At 45.3% G+C, this 12,583-nt stretch overlaps 1 protein-coding gene across 5 annotated transcripts in view; it reads right to left on the bottom strand.

The window, feature by feature from the left end:
- Positions 1–12,583, bottom strand: part of ANKFN1 (ankyrin repeat and fibronectin type III domain containing 1) — a 1,208,371-nt gene that overhangs the window by 131,292 nt on the left and 1,064,496 nt on the right. The gene's annotated exons all lie outside the window — the stretch shown is intronic.

The raw sequence follows: 12,583 nt of genomic DNA, 5'->3' as shown, positions 1-12,583 counted from the left end.
ACTGTACCGTACTGCTATATATTATATACTGGTGGACAGCAAACTGCAAAACTGAAATGCACCACAGGTATGGATGGATAGTATACTTGACGACACAGAGGTAGGTAGAGCAGTGGCCTACTGTACTGTACTGCTATATATTATATACTGGTGGTCAGCAAACTGTGCAAAAACTGAAATGCACCACAGGTATGAATGGATAGTATACTTGACGACACAGAGGTAGGTAGAGCAGTGGACTTCTGTACTGTACTGCTATATATTATATACTGGTGGTCAGCAAACTGTGCAAAACTGAAATGCACCACAGGTATGGATGGATAGTATACTTGACGACACAGAGGTAGGTAGAGCAGTGGCCTACTGTACCGTACTGCTTTATATTATATACTGGTGGTCAGCAAACTGTGCAATACTGAAATGCACCACAGGTATGGATGGATAGTATACTTGACGACACAGAGGTAGGTAGAGCAATGGCCTTTTGTACCGTGCTGCTATATATTATATACTGGTGGTCAGCAAACTGTGCAAAACTGAAATGCACCACAGGTATGGATGGATAGTATACTTGACGACACAGAGGTAGGTAGAGCAGCGGCCTACTGTACCGTACTGCTATATATTATATACTGGTGGTCAGCAAACTGTGCAAAACTGAAATGCACCACAGGTATGGATGGATAGTATACTTGATGACACCGAGGTTGGTAGAGCAGTGGCCTACTGTACCGTACTGCTATATATTATATACTGGTGGTCAGCAAACTGTGCAAAACTGAAATGCACCACAGGTATGGATGGATAGTATACTTGACGACACAGAGGTAGGTAGAGCAGTGGCCTACTGTACCGTACTGCTATATATTATATACTGGTGGTCAGGAAACTGTGCTAAACTGAAATGCACCACAGGTATGGATGGGATAGTATACTTGATGACACAGAGGTAGAGCAGTGGACTACTGTACCGTACTGCTATATATATAGTTATACTGGTGGTCAGCAAAGTTCTGCACTGTCCTCCTACTATATATTACAATGCAGCACAAATATGGAGCGTTTTTCAGGCAGAGAACGTATAATACTGGTGGTCACTGGTCAGCAAAACTCTGCACTGTCCTCCTACTATATAATACTGCTGGTCCCCAGTCCCCACAATAAAGCAATTAGCACACTGAGCACAGATATTTGCAGCACACTGAGCACAGATATGGAGCGTTTTTCAGGCAGAGAACGTAGATATTTGCACTTGCAGCACACTGAGCACAGATATTTGCAGCACACTGAGCACAGATATTTGCAGCACACTGAGCACAGATATTTGCAGCCCACTGAACATAGAAACTGAGAGGACGCCAGCCACGTCCTCTCACGATCATCTCCAATGCACGAGTGAAAAATGGCGGCGACACGCGGCTCCTTATATAGAATACGAATCTCGCGAGAATCCGACCACGGGATGATGACGTTCGGGCAGTGCCGTTTCTTGCGGCGGGCGAGCCGTGCAACCGCACGGGGCGCCCGCCGCGGCACTTCTTCAGCACTAAATCCTCCCTCCCCTCTCCTCCCGAGTGCCCAGCTTGGGGGCGGGGTTTCGCAGAATGACGCGTTTGCGTCGTGACGTCACGACACAATCGCGTCATTCCACGAAACCCCGCCCCCCGAGCTGGGTGCTCGGGAGGAGGGAGAAGGGGGAGCCAAGCCGGCCGGCGCTGCGTAGACGAGGGAGAGGTGGCTGAAGAGCAGGAAGAACCGCTTCAAATGTAAGTCAGCCCCTCTCCCTCTCTCTCTCTCTCTCCTCCCCCCCACCACCTGCCATACTGTGTAAATTGGGGACACCTGTCTTCGGAATGTGTAAAATGGGGACACTTGCCTGCCGTAATATGTAAAATGGGGACGCAGTCTGCCGGAATGTGTAAATTGGGGACTCTTGCTTGCCGTGATGTGTAAAATGGGGACACGTGCCTGCCGCAATGTGTAAAATGGGGACACTTTCCTGCCGTACTGTGTAAAATGGGGACACTTTCCTGCTGTACTGTGTAAAATGGGTGCACTTTCCTGCCGCAATGTGTAAAATGGGGGCACTTTCCTGCCACAATGTGTAAAATGGGGGCACTTTCCTGCCACAATGTGTAAAATGGGGGCACTTTCCTGCCGCAATGTGTAAAATGGGGACACGTGCCTGCCGCAATGTTTAAAATGGGGGCACGTGCCTGCCGCAATGTGTAAAATGGGGACACTTGCCTGCCGTACTGTGTAAAATGGGGATACTTGCCTGCCGCAATGTGTAAAATGGGGACACATGCCTGCCGCAATGTGTAAAATGGGGACACTTTCCTGCCGTACTGTGTAAAATGGGGGCACTTTCCTGCCGCAATGTGTAAAATGGGGGCACTTTCCTGCCGCAATGTGTAAAATGGGGACACGTGCCTGCCGCAATGTGTAAAATGGGGGCACGTGCCTGCCGCAATGTGTAAAATGGGGACACTTGCCTGCCATACTGTGTAAAATGGGGACACTTGCCTGCCGTGCTGTGTAAAATGGGGTCGCGTGCCTGCTGTAATGTGTAAAATAAGGCCTTTTTTTTTTTAATCCTGTGGTGGCCGTGATGATGAGATCAGAAGAGGCCACGCCCATTTTAAAGCCATGCCCATTTTAACGAGGCCACGCCCCCTTGCCGGGAGCGCGCGAGCCTTCAGCGCGCGCATGGTTTTCCTCTTTATATCTATGGGGGGGGGCATTTTTTCTTATGTGAATATGGGGGGGGCGCATTTTAAAATCTCGCTCTGGGAGCCAAATTGGCTAGAAACCGCCCTGCGTTCGGGCGCTCGGGTTAACCGAGCATGGCGGGAGGATCCGAGTTGCTCGGACCCGTGCAAAAAAAGGTGAAGTTCGGGCGGGTTCGGATCCCGAGGATCCGAACCCGCTAATCACTAATTATAACAACAACCACAAGTCCCTTACAGTGTTGTTGTGTTATGCTGCATCAGACCAGTGGTAGTGTCCTGTCCATCAGTCATTCCAGTCATTCCTGTGACGCATATTGTCTCATGTAACTCACAAAAAATAATGGAGAACAAAAATTTTGAGGATAAAATAGGGAAAGATCAAGAAGAACCACTTCCTTCTAGAGCTGAAGCTGCTGCCACTAGCCATGACATAGACGATGAAATGCCATCAACGTCGTCTGCCAAGGCCGATGCCCAATGTGATAGTAGAGGGCAGGTAAAATCCAAAAAGCCAAAGTTCAGTAAAAAGAACCAAAAAAAGACATTTAAATCATCTGAGGAGAAACGTAAACTTGCCAATATGCCATTTACGACACGGAGTGGCAAGGAATGGCTGAGGCACTGGCCTATGTTCATGACTAGTGGTTCAGCTTCACATGACGATGGAAGCCCTCATAACTGAGGCCTTGACACTTATGTTGGTGTCAGACGTGCGTCCGGTATCCGCCATTAGTGTAGTGGGATTTAGACAATTGATGGAGGTATTGTGTCCCTGGTAACCAGTCCCATCTAGATTCCATTTCACTAGGCAGGCGATAGCGAGGTTTTGCCATTTAATTCCAGTGATTTGGACATATAATTACAGTGATTTTGCCAATTAATTTCAGTGATTTATAATTATTAATTACAGTGATCTTGCCAATTAATTACAGTGATCGCTTGACTTAGTCACACAGCTTCCTCATTGCACCTCTTTGACATCTTTGCATGAGGTGCTGTTTGGGGCCTAGTTTTTGAAAAGTGCCATCCTGTGTGTCACTGCCGTATGAGTCCAGAGGTACTGCTGTATTAGTCCTGGAGTACTGCCGCATAAATCCACCAATTGCAGATTTTTAAAAAAGTAAATGGAGCGTGCTGGAGATGCTGTCAGTGGACCGAACAATTGCGGCCCACTCTCGACATTCAGCCACTGCGTGACGCTACTAGATGGGCCAGGTGGTTGTGTCGCTTAGCTTAGGCCTACAGCAACCTCGGTGCACCTTTTTTTCCTTCTTTGCATCATGTGCTGTTAGTAGAGATGAGCGGGTTCGGTTTCTCTGAAACCGAACCCGCACGAACTTCATGTTTTTTTTACGGGTCCGAGCAGACTCGGATCCTCCCGCCTTGCTCGGTTAACCCGAGCGCGCCCGAACGTCATCATGACGCTGTCGGATTCTCGCGAGACTCGGATTCTATATAAGGAGCCGCGCGTCGCCGCCATTTTCACACGTGCATTGAGATTGATAGGGAGAGGACGTGGCTGGCGTCCTCTCCATTAGAAATTAGATTAGAAGAGAGAGAGAGATTGTGCAGAGTCAGACAGAGTTTACCACAGTGACCAGTGCAGTTGTTGTTAGTTAACTTTTATTTATTTTAATATAATATATCCGTTCTCTGCTATATCCGTTCTCTGCCTGAAAAAAAACGATACACAGCAGCAGCCAGTCACACAGTGTGACTCAGTCTGTGTGCACTCAGCTCAGCCCAGTGTGCTGCACATCAATGTATAAAAGGCAAAGCTTATAATAATTGTGGGGGAGACTGGGGAGCACTGCAGGTTGTTATAGCAGGAGCCCCCAGGAGTACATAATATTATATTAATTTAAAATTAAACAGTGCACACTTTTGCTGCAGGAGTGCCACTGCCAGTGTGACTAGTGGTGACCAGTGCCTGACCACCAGTATAGTAGTATATTGTTGTATGTATTGTATACTATCTCTTTATCAACCAGTCTATATTAGCAGCAGACACAGTACAGTGCGGTAGTTCACGGCTGTGGCTACCTCTGTGTCGGCAGTCGGAACTCGGCAGGCAGTCCGTCCATCCATAATTGTATTACAATATATACCACCTAACCGTGGTATTTTTTTTTCTTTCTTTATACCGTCGTCATAGTGTCATACTAGTTGTTACGAGTATACTACTATCTCTTTATCAACCAGTGTACAGTGCGGTAGTTCACGGCTGTGGCTACCTCTGTGTCGGCAGTCGGCAGGCAGTCCGTCCATCCATAATTGTATTATTATTATAATATATACCACCTAACCGTGGTTTTTTTTTCATTCTTTATACCGTCATAGTGTCATACTAGTTGTTACGAGTATACTACTATCTCTTTATCAACCAGTGTACAGTGCGGTAGTTCACGGCTGTGGCTACCTCTGTGTCGGCAGTCGGCAGGCAGTCCGTCCATCCATAATTGTATTATTATTATAATATATACCACCTAACCGTGGTTTTTTTTTCATTCTTTATACCGTCGTCATAGTGTCATACTAGTTGTTACGAGTATACTACTATCTCTTTATCAACCAGTGTACAGTGCGGTAGTTCACGGCTGTGGCTACCTCTGTGTCGGCAGTCGGCAGGCAGTCCGTCCATCCATAATTGTATTATTATTATAATATATACCACCTAACCGTGGTTTTTTTTTCATTCTTTATACCGTCGTCATAGTGTCATACTAGTTGTTACGAGTATACTACTATCTCTTTATCAACCAGTGTACAGTGCGGTAGTTCACGGCTGTGGCTACCTCTGTGTCGGCAGTCGGCAGGCAGTCCGTCCATCCATAATTGTATTATTATTATAATATATACCACCTAACTGTGGTATTTTTTTTTCTTTCTTTATACCGTCGTCATAGTGTCATACTAGTTGTTACGAGTATACTACTATCTCTTTATCAACCAGTGTACAGTGCGGTAGTTCACGGCTGTGGCTACCTCTGTGTCGGCAGTCGGCAGGCAGTCCGTCCATCCATAATTGTATTATTATTATAATATATACCACCTAACTGTGGTATTTTCTTTTCTTTCTTTATACCGTCGTCATAGTGTCATACTAGTTGTTACGAGTATACTACTATCTCTTTATCAACCAGTGTACAGTGCGGTAGTTCACGGCTGTGGCTACCTCTGTGTCGGCAGTCGGCAGGCAGTCCATCCATCCATAATTGTATTATTATTATAATATATACCACCTAACCGTGGTTTTTTTTTCATTCTTTATACCGTCGTCATAGTGTCATACTAGTTGTTACGAGTATACTACTATCTCTTTATCAACCAGTGTACAGTGCGGTAGTTCACGGCTGTGGCTACCTCTGTGTCGGCAGTCGGCAGGCAGTCCGTCCATCCATAATTGTATTATTATTATAATATATACCACCTAACTGTGGTATTTTTTTTTCTTTCTTTATACCGTCGTCATAGTGTCATACTAGTTGTTACGAGTATACTACTATCTCTTTATCAACCAGTGTACAGTGCGGTAGTTCACGGCTGTGGCTACCTCTGTGTCGGCAGTCGGCAGGCAGTCCGTCCATCCATAATTGTATTATTATTATAATATATACCACCTAACCGGGGTTTTTTTTTTCATTCTTTATACCGTCATAGTGTCATACTAGTTGTTACGAGTATACTACTATCTCTTTATCAACCAGTGTACAGTGCGGTAGTTCACGGCTGTGGCTACCTCTGTGTCGGCAGTCGGCAGGCAGTCCGTCCATCCATAATTGTATTATTATTATAATATATACCACCTAACTGTGGTATTTTTTTTTTCTTTCTTTATACCGTCGTCATAGTGTCATACTAGTTGTTACGAGTATACTACTATCTCTTTATCAACCAGTGTACAGTGCGGTAGTTCACGGCTGTGGCTACCTCTGTGTCGGCAGTCGGCAGGCAGTCCGTCCATCCATAATTGTATTATTATTATAATATATACCACCTAACCGTGGTTTTTTTTTCATTCTTTATACCGTCATAGTGTCATACTAGTTGTTACGAGTATACTACTATCTCTTTATCAACCAGTGTACAGTGCGGTAGTTCACGGCTGTGGCTACCTCTGTGTCGGCACTCGGCAGGCAGTCCGTCCATCCATAATTGTATTATTATTATAATATATACCACCTAACCGTGGTTTTTTTTTCATTCTTTATACCGTCGTCATAGTGTCATACTAGTTGTTACGAGTATACTACTATCTCTTTATCAACCAGTGTACAGTGCGGTAGTTCACGGCTGTGGCTACCTCTGTGTCGGCAGTCGGCAGGCAGTCCGTCCATCCATAATTGTATTATTATTATAATATATACCACCTAACCGTGGTTTTTTTATACCACCTAACCGTGGCAGTCCGTCCATAATTGTATACTAGTATCCAATCCATCCATCTCCATTGTTTACCTGAGGTGCCTTTTAGTTCTGCCTATAAAATATGGAGAACAAAAAAGTTGAGGTTCCAAAATTAGGGAAAGATCAAGATCCACTTCCACCTCGTGCTGAAGCTGCTGCCACTAGTCATGGCCGAGACGATGAAATGCCAGCAACGTCGTCTGCCAAGGCCGATGCCCAATGTCATAGTACAGAGCATGTCAAATCCAAAACACCAAATATCAGAAAAAAAAGGACTCCAAAACCTAAAATAAAATTGTCGGAGGAGAAGCGTAAACTTGCCAATATGCCATTTACCACACGGAGTGGCAAGGAACGGCTGAGGCCCTGGCCTATGTTCATGGCTAGTGGTTCAGCTTCACATGAGGATGGAAGCACTCAGCCTCTCGCTAGAAAACTGAAAAGACTCAAGCTGGCAAAAGCACCGCAAAGAACTGTGCGTTCTTTGAAATCCCAAATCCACAAGGAGAGTCCAATTGTGTCGTTTGCGATACCTGACCTTCCCAACACTGGACGTGAAGAGCATGCGCCTTCCACTATTTGCATGCCCCCTGCAAGTGCTGGAAGGAGCACCCGCAGTCCAGTTCCTGATAGTCAGATTGAAGATGTCAGTGTTGAAGTACACCAGGATGAGGAGGATATGGGTGTTGCTGGCGCTGGGGAGGAAATTGACCAGGAGGATTCTGATGGTGAGGTGGTTTGTTTAAGTCAGGCACCCGGGGAGACACCTGTTGTCCGTGGGAGGAATATGGCCATTGACATGCCAGGTGAAAATACCAAAAAAATCAGCTCTTCGGTGTGGAGGTATTTCACCAGAAATGCGGACAACAGGTGTCAAGCCGTGTGTTCCCTTTGTCAAGCTGTAATAAGTAGGGATAAGGACGTTAACCACCTCGGAACATCCTCCCTTATACGTCACCTGCAGCGCATTCATAATAAGTCAGTGACAAGTTCAAAAGCTTTGGGTGACAGCGGAAGCAGTCCACTGACCAGTAAATCCCTTCCTCTTGTAACCAAGCTCACGCAAACCACCCCACCAACTCCCTCAGTGTCAATTTCCTCCTTCCCCAGGAATGCCAATAGTCCTGCAGGCCATGTCACTGGCAAGTCTGACGAGTCCTCTCCTGCCTGTGATTCCTCCGATGCATCCTTGCGTGTAACGCCTACTGCTGCTGGCGCCGCTGTTGTTGCCGCTGGGAGTCGATGGTCATCCCAGAGGGGAAGTCGTAAGCCCACTTGTACTACTTCCAGTAAGCAATTGACTGTTCAACAGTCCTTTGCGAGGAAGATGAAATATCACAGCAGTCATCCTACTGCAAAGCGGATAACTGAGTCCTTGACAACTATGTTGGTGTTAGACGTGCGTCCGGTATCCGCCGTTAGTTCACAGGGAACTAGACAATTTATTGAGGCAGTGTGCCCCCGTTACCAAATACCATCTAGGTTCCACTTCTCTAGGCAGGCGATACCGAGAATGTACACGGACGTCAGAAAAAGACTCACCAGTGTCCTAAAAAATGCAGTTGTACCCAATGTCCACTTAACCACGGACATGTGGACAAGTGGAGCAGGGCAGGGTCAGGACTATATGACTGTGACAGCCCACTGGGTAGATGTATGGACTCCCGCCGCAAGAACAGCAGCGGCGGCACCAGTAGCAGCATCTCGCAAACGCCAACTCTTTCCTAGGCAGGCTACGCTTTGTATCACCGCTTTCCAGAATACGCACACAGCTGAAAACCTCTTACGGCAACTGAGGAAGATCATCGCGGAATGGCTTACCCCAATTGGACTCTCCTGTGGATTTGTGGCATCGGACAACGCCAGCAATATTGTGTGTGCATTAAATATGGGCAAATGCCAGCACGTCCCATGTTTTGCACATACCTTGAATTTGGTGGTGCAGAATTTTTTAAAAAACGACAGGGGCGTGCAAGAGATGCTGTCGGTGGCCAGAAAAATTGCGGGACACTTTCGGCGTACAGGCACCACGTACAGAAGACTGGAGCACCACCAAAAACTACTGAACCTGCCCTGCCATCATCTGAAGCAAGAAGTGGTAACGAGGTGGAATTCAACCCTCTATATGCTTCAGAGGTTGGAGGAGCAGCAAAAGGCCATTCAAGCCTATACAATTGAGCACGATATAGGAGATGGAATGCACCTGTCTCAAGTGCAGTGGAGAATGATTTCAACGTTGTGCAAGGTTCTGATGCCCTTTGAACTTGCCACACGTGAAGTCAGTTCAGACACTGCCAGCCTGAGTCAGGTCATTCCCCTCATCAGGCTTTTGCAGAAGAAGCTGGAGGCATTGAAGAAGGAGCTAACACGGAGCGATTCCGCTAGGCATGTGGGACTTGTGGATGCAGCCCTTAATTCGCTTAACAAGGATTCACGGGTGGTCAATCTGTTGAAATCAGAGCACTACATTTTGGCCACCGTGCTCGATCCTAGATTTAAAGCCTACCTTGGATCTCTCTTTCCGGCAGACACAGGTCTGCTGGGGTTGAAAGACCTGCTGGTGACAAAATTGTCAAGTCAAGCGGAACGCGACCTGTCAACATCTCCTCCTTCACATTCTCCCGCAACTGGGGGTGCGAGGAAAAGGCTCAGAATTCCGAGCCCACCCGCTGGCGGTGATGCAGGGCAGTCTGGAGCGACTGCTGATGCTGACATCTGGTCCGGACTGAAGGACCTGACAACGATTACGGACATGTCGTCTACTGTCACTGCATATGATTCTCTCAACATTGATAGAATGGTGGAGGATTATATGAGTGACCGCATCCAAGTAGGCACGTCACACAGTCCGTACTTATACTGGCAGGAAAAAGAGGCAATTTGGAGGCCCTTGCACAAACTGGCTTTATTCTACCTAAGTTGCCCTCCCACAAGTGTGTACTCCGAAAGAGTGTTTAGTGCCGCCGCTCACCTTGTCAGCAATCGGCGTACGAGGTTACATCCAGAAAATGTGGAGAAGATGATGTTCATTAAAATGAATTATAATCAATTCCTCCGCGGAGACATTGACCAGCAGCAATTGCCTCCACAAAGTACACAGGGAGCTGAGATGGTGGATTCCAGTGGGGACGAATTGATAATCTGTGAGGAGGGGGATGTACACGGTGATATATCGGAGGGTGAAGATGAGGTGGACATCTTGCCTCTGTAGAGCCAGTTTGTGCAAGGAGAGATTAATTGCTTCTTTTTTGGGGGGGGTCCAAACCAACCCGTCATATCAGTCACAGTCGTGTGGCAGACCCTGTCACTGAAATGATGGGTTGGTTAAAGTGTGCATGTCCTGTTTTGTTTATACAACATAAGGGTGGGTGGGAGGGCCCAAGGATAATTCCATCTTGCACCTCTTTTTTCTTTTCTTTTTCTTTGCATCATGTGCTGATTGGGGAGGGTTTTTTGGAAGGGACATCCTGCGTGACACTGCAGTGCCACTCCTAGATGGGCCCGGTGTTTGTGTCGGCCACTAGGGTCGCTTATCTTTCTCACACAGTCAGCTACCTCATTGCGCCTCTTTTTTTCTTTGCGTCATGTGCTGTTTGGGGAGGGTTTTTTGGAAGGGACATCCTGCGTGACACTGCAGTGCCACTCCTAGATGGGCCCGGTGTTTGTGTCGGCCACTAGGGTCGCTTATCTTACTCACACAGCGACCTCGGTGCAAATTTTAGGACTAAAAATAATATTGTGAGGTGTGATGTGTTCAGAATAGGCTGAAAATGAGTGTAAATTATGTTTTTTGAGGTTAATAATACTTTGGGATCAAAATTACCCCCAAATTCTATGATTTAAGCTGTTTTTTAGGGTTTTTTGAAAAAAACACCCGAATCCAAAACACACCCGAATCCGACAAAAAAAATTCGGTGAGGTTTTGCCAAAACGCGGTCGAACCCAAAACACGGCCGCGGAACCGAACCCAAAACCAAAACACAAAACCCGAAAAATTTCAGGCGCTCATCTCTAGCTGTTAGGGGCCTTTTTTTTATATATGCCCTCCTGTCTGCCACTGCAGTGCCATGCCTAGATGGGCCAATTTTTTTTTTATATCTGCCCTCCTGTCTGACACTGCAGTGCCACTCCAAGATGGGCCAGGTGTTTGTGCCGCACACTTGTGTTGCTTAGCTTAGTCATCCAGCAACCTCTGTGCAACCTTTTGGCCTAAAAACAATATTGTGAGGTGTTCAGAATAGACTGGAAATGAGTGCAAATAATTGTTATTGAGGTTAATAATATCATAGGATCAAAATTACACCCAAATTCTGTGATTTTAGCTGTTTTTATGTTTTTTTTCAAAAATCATCCAGATCCAAAACCAAAACACGAAAGGGTGGTTTTGGCAAAACCAAGCCAAAACCAAAACACGAAAGTGGAATTAGAACCAAAACCAAAACACAAAACACGAAAAGTGCCCGCCGCACATGAGTTGTTTCATATCATATATTGTTACAAAATAATTGCAAATGTATATAGTTTATGAATAAATTCTCACTGTTATATTACCAGGTGGAAAAAGAAAATCTGCATTACCATTTAATTGCTATTATTTTGGTCAGCAGTGATCTGCTGTAATAAAAGTTATAAAACATTACAGAAATTTAAAAAAGTTGGAGAAATAACAAACAAACATAAAACATTTTCATAATATGTTTAACACTAATTTTGCGCATAAACATGCTGACAAATCTGTCCTTTGGTGTTTTTGTTCCTCTATTTTCATAACTATACCATATTTACATAGCCTTTCCCTGCTCTCTATAATGTGCGGTTTGTGGAACGACTGTTGTACAGTGTAAATGTATGATCACACACATGTTCCTGTGGTTTGTGGTCAGTGCTGAAGATCACTGTGGTCTGCACAGATGATTTATTCCTTACAAGGTATGGTACAGCTGCTTTTTATTAGTTAGAACCTGGGACTGCCTCATAATCATCCAAGAGATATACTGTACATATTATCAGACAATGAGTGGTTGAAAAAAATGCTATTAACTCCTAAGTATATCCAAAACAAAGAAATTGTATGTCATTAGACAGTGTTCTTAATGTTCTGATGGAGTAAAAAAAGAATAGAGCAGTGTTATCTCCTTTTACAAATATAAACCCTGTAGACAAGCTCCTTACTTACTCTTTTCTTTTTTTGCTTACCAGTACTTGCAAGATTTGAAAATTATTAAATAAAATAGAACCACAAACAATAAAATGTACATTTCTTTATACTTATTATATGTGTTATTGAGTTTGGACAGGTATAGCTGCACAAATCTTATTGACTTTTTTTTGACTCTGTGACTAAAATAATGGATCAATGGGGGAATAGGGGGGATTGGGTTGATGTAGCATATCTAGACTTTAGTAAGGCATTTACACGGTCCTACATTGCAGACAGCTAAATA

This window comes from Pseudophryne corroboree, chromosome 3 (genome assembly GCF_028390025.1).
Source record: "Pseudophryne corroboree isolate aPseCor3 chromosome 3, aPseCor3.hap2, whole genome shotgun sequence".
Taxonomy (NCBI): Eukaryota; Metazoa; Chordata; class Amphibia; order Anura; family Myobatrachidae; genus Pseudophryne; species Pseudophryne corroboree.
Note: the sequence above shows the minus strand (reverse complement) of the source record. Positions and strands in the feature narration are given on the sequence as shown.